We start from the raw sequence: 5,000 nt of genomic DNA, 5'->3' as shown, positions 1-5,000 counted from the left end.
CAAGGGACCATTCTGTCTCTATAGGTGTAAACATAGATAGAGCGTCTGCTGTCACATTGCAGAACTCTTGAATGTGAACTGCTGACAGGTGCCATTTATTTGCGTGTTTGATGCATATTTTCTCCAGATTCCTGTTGCAGCCTAAAGCTGCGCTCTTAGCACTGGATATGTTATCGAAGCAAACTGTAGAGAACCCAGCACTCTCTCCTGTTTGTGTCTTGATATAAGTCTGGATTTCAATAGTCTCTTGACAGATCCTGCTATTTCTTGCCTCTTCTTACTAGGAATGGAAAGCTGATGTGACTCCAAATTCCAGTGGATACCCAACAACCGAAATTTTTGAGCTGGAGAAAGACGAGACTTTTTTATGTTGATCTTGAATCCCAGATGTTCCAGGAACTGTATCACTATCTTAGAAGCTTGCATGCATTCTGTCCTGGATGATGAACAAACCAGCCAGTCGTTCGAGTAGGCTACTATTTGGACCCCTTTTAGGCGTAACTGCTGGACGGCTGCGTTCACGAGCTTCGTGAAAATCCTTGGGGCTATGTTTAGCCCGAAAGGCATGGTTCTGAAGGCGTAAAGTTATCAAAGTAACTTGAAGCCTAGGTAGGGGGAGAGGTGACGAATAATTGGAATGTGCCAATAAGCGTCAAACAAGTCTATAGACACAGCATATGCCCAGAATGACTCTGAGTTTTTCTGAGTCCTCCTTTGGAACACAAAACAGCATTCCTTGGAATTTGATGGACTTAAACTTCCGGATTACTCTTTTGACTAAGAGCTCTCTGACATATTCTTCCAGAGCGGGGGTTGAGTATTGGAAGAATTGAGGAAATTGAGGTGGAGGACTGCTCCAGCTCCAACCTAGTCCATTCTTATTTAGGTTGTGGGCCTAGGGATCGAAGGTCCAGCGATCCCTAAAAAGCTGTAATCTCCCTCCTACTGGAAGTATCTACTTCTGCTGTTGTGGAGCTGAGGCCATGCCTCCTTGACCGCGTCCTCCCCTGGATCCCCTTCCTCTTGAAGGGCGACTAGAAGAACCTCTGGCTGTTCCTCTGGCTCCCGAACGAAAGGAAGAAGTCTGCCTTGTGGAGGCTGGGTTAAGAACTGGCAACAGTGTCGCCGTTTGTTGAGGTACCAGCTGGTATGTGGTTGGAGGTTGTGCCACTGTCTGAGGCACCGCGGTCACAGGAAGTTGTAGATGTTGCTGTCGGTAGGTTTTAGCAGCCGAGAGGATGGCCTAGGCCTTTTGTCTACTACCTCTTTAACCACTTCATTGGGAAAGAGGTCTTTACCCCAAATATGAGAGGAGATCAGTTTCCTTGGTTCGTGCCTTACCGCAACCGAGGCGAACACGAACTCTCTACAGGTTCTCCTAGTTTTAATAAAGTTATAGAAATCCTTCGTATCTGTGGCCAGATGGGTTTTGGCCACAACCATGAACATGTCCTGGTTCTTGGGGTCACTTGCCATCGTTTCTAGTGTCGTTTGCAACGACATCGATGCCGAAAGTCTTTCCTTTGTCTCTTGCTCTTTATGCAAGAGAACCTCTGACAGTTTTGGAAGCGCCTCACCGAACTGGCGTTCAGCAATATCAGCTTCCAGTTTCCCGACTGAGAAGGTAAGGTGTACGTCCTTCCAGTCTTCTTGGTCCAAGGGCAAGGTCAGAGATAACGGCTTGCACTCCTCAAGGAGGGGCATGGTTTCCCTACACCCACCGCTTTTAAGGCAGCCTTATATCCCTTTTCCAAAAAGGGAAAGGCTCTGGTTGGAGAGGCCACAAAGGAGGGAAGCTTCTTACTCAAGGTGGGCACCTTTGAGTTAGTGAAGCCCCTCTCTTTCATCGAGCTCGTTAGTAACGTCTTAGCTTTACTATGGTCAAAAACTATGACCTCCGGCTCCGTCTCCTCCTTCAAGGCTGGCTCCCTCCTAAGACGGACATAGCAGTCCGGATAAAAATTTTTGTTGGGCCAAAATTCCATTTCTTCTAGGGGAATTGCTCCCAACTTTTCTGAGATCACGATCTCCCCGGTTGTCATTGGCATGTGTTCGGCATACCTCCAAGGATTGGTATTCGAGCACAAGGGAAGATCCTTCACGCTAAGCCGCTTCTGGGGCCCAAGTGATGCTGCAAGTCTACGTAACTCCAGTTTCATTGCAGCTTCCTTCTCATCATTCTTCCCTTGAATTTGTTGGATCATCCCAACAATGGAAGAAAGAGACCTTCCCAGTTCATCTGCGATAGCAGACGATGTAGAAGGAACAGGTTCTAGGTCCGGAACCAATGTAACCGACACTTCGTCGATTTCTTGTTCTTCTACTTGAGGAGTCTGAAACAGCTCCTCCTCCTGACCTTCTCCTAGAAGGTCCTTCTCAGAAAAATCCGACACCTCCGACATCCTATCGTTCAATTGGATATCTTGAAGGGCGGCTGAGACTTCAGAATCTACCGGATTCAGGGCATTTGGTATCTCCACCTAAAGGCTGGGGGATGATTGCATCAGCCGATGCTATAAGGAAAAGGTAGGCCCTCATCTTCTCATTTGGAAGGTTGGGCCTGAGGTGTTTTTTTTTTTTTTTCTTGAAAACCCCTCACCCAGGATCGTAACGTTTCCCTGGCAGCATCCCTTGACTCCGTTAACTTAGGGTCGTCAAAAGCCTCGGTAATCAGGTTATAAGAAACTGTACAAACCTGAGGGTCCCAATAGCGGAGAACACTTCTGGAGGCTGCGCATGCTGCATGCCTCCTGCAATATTGATGTCCACATTAGTTCTACTGCGGACATTACAGAACACACTCCCGCACTTCGGATGGTCTTCCTGTAAAGAGAAGAAAAATCCATGAGTATCAAGTGAAAGCTTTTCATTTATATTGAAACATTTAGTTTATATAGAAAAGCTATAAAAGAAAGAAGGAAAGACACATACTTGTATTTCCTGTTCAGTCAATTGCCGTAACCTCCCAAAATATTAAAACTAAGGTTAATTCTATACTAGAATACCTTATGTAATTTCCTAAACGGGAATTTAATATGTAGTTTTAATATACGGGATTGAAAGAATACAGAAAGAACTCAATTTCTGAATAAAGTACGGTCTCAACAGAAGGCTGTACAAGATAACATTAAGTATGATGAAGAACTTTAGTGTTATAACAAACTCTATACAGCAGTTTCTACTAATGCAGTGTGTACTACACTACGAATATGGCAACTACTGTACATCGCATGTTATTGTGCCGGCCAGCACGAGCCGGTACGCCGGCACGTGCCGGCTGGCAACTACCCCTTTATAGATCAAAGATATACTATCTTTGACTAATAGGCGGCAGCCCACTGATCCGCGACTGTGTGCCGGCCGGCAATCATTGCCAGAAGACGGCTGAAAACACTAAAACCCAGCTGCCGGCCGCTATCGTAGTAGCCAGCAGATTCGGGCTGTGTTTCCCCTGCCGGCAGGCAAAGGTAATAAAACTCGTGCCCGCCGACAGTAGCCAAGAACCAAAGAACCTCCACCTGCCCAGCTGTCGGCTGTTAAGCCGGCCGCCAGGTTAGGGGTGCAACACAATAGACAGAAAAACAGTATGGATGAAAGGTTATAAGGCGGCATTGCCATACGACCTTCCATCCAGAAAGAGTGAACTTATGGAAGGGGAGAATGTAACATTCAGGCTTCCAAAGAATCCATAGTCTGCCGGGCTCTACCGACGGACATGGAAGGGAGACCAAGGGAGGTCTGGGGTTCACTCTGCAAAGAATAAAGGGTCTCCGGCAGAGAGCTGAGCCTGTCCTCCATCCTAATCTATACTAGGTACGGAAGTAGGACTGCGGCTAAAAGAAAATAAAAGAAAGAGAGGTGGGGAAGGGATAAAGGTCCTATAGACTTCGTTCTAGCAGGAGACACACTCAGCTGTTAGGGAAAATCATCCTAACCAAGAGTTGTCTATTAGGGAGGAAGATTGGCAATACTTGCTAACCTCCTCCCAACCAGAACAAAGTTAGGTGAAGTTATTTCGCCGTGCAACAGAGAAAACTCATTTTCCAGCCCGAGAAAAAAAACACAGGACAGTCTGCTAGGCCACTAGAGGAAGGAATCATCTCGTACAGAATCCTTCCAACATGGACTAGGGAAGCAAAGCTTCCTGTGCCCGCCCCTAACCTAGCAAAGGAGACTCTTTCTCTATGCTAGGAAGAAGCAGACCACAGACTAGAATCTCTGATGTTCTGCCCTAACCCAAAAAACCAGTCACTCTGATTATCAGGTCAGAACAGACATATATTAGAATAGTTATACCGGAATTATTATACAGATAGAACCACTAGGATTCAGCCGAAGGCTTACAGAGGGAGACAGGGATTGAACTTAGCCTCCGGAGGAGAAAAAGAACAATCGTGGTTGTGCGAAAGTATACTACTGTACCTAGAATACTAGACTAGGTAAGATGAGAATCGATTACCTAAATCACCGAAACTCTCTCGTATACAATCTTGGAAAAAACATTCAACAATATCTTACATGTATAAAATATTTGCCTATAGCTTCAATAAAATAACACTCGGAAAAACTTATACCATGCATGAAAGTACTAGTGCTAGACGTCTAGGCTAAGAAACCTCGCGAAAGGCAGGATCGGTACCTCGACCCGTGTCGAAATCACCGAGCTAACACTGACCGAACAATATAAGCATTTCTAGAGTAGTTAAATAGCAAAATTATTAAAGCGTAACAAACCGGGAACGTCGCTCTAGCTAACTAACTGACCCAAAATAGCTAGCGACAGCATCCAGGATGCCTCCGGTAGGCAACAGCTCTTGTTTACGTTAAAATCACTTATGATTTAATTCAAAACGACAAGAGCTTCCATTTATACATAGTAAAGATAATACTCAACTTCCTAGAGGCAGAAGAGGCCGGAGAAGTCATCAAAATGTTGAATTAGATCCAAAATAACGAGAGAACACAAGGGAAAACACCGAGTAGTAGAGCTACATGCAAAG

The sequence above is a fragment of the Palaemon carinicauda genome, chromosome 2, assembly GCF_036898095.1.
Source record: "Palaemon carinicauda isolate YSFRI2023 chromosome 2, ASM3689809v2, whole genome shotgun sequence".
Classification (NCBI taxonomy): Eukaryota; Metazoa; Arthropoda; class Malacostraca; order Decapoda; family Palaemonidae; genus Palaemon; species Palaemon carinicauda.
This window is presented reverse-complemented; position numbering follows the sequence as displayed.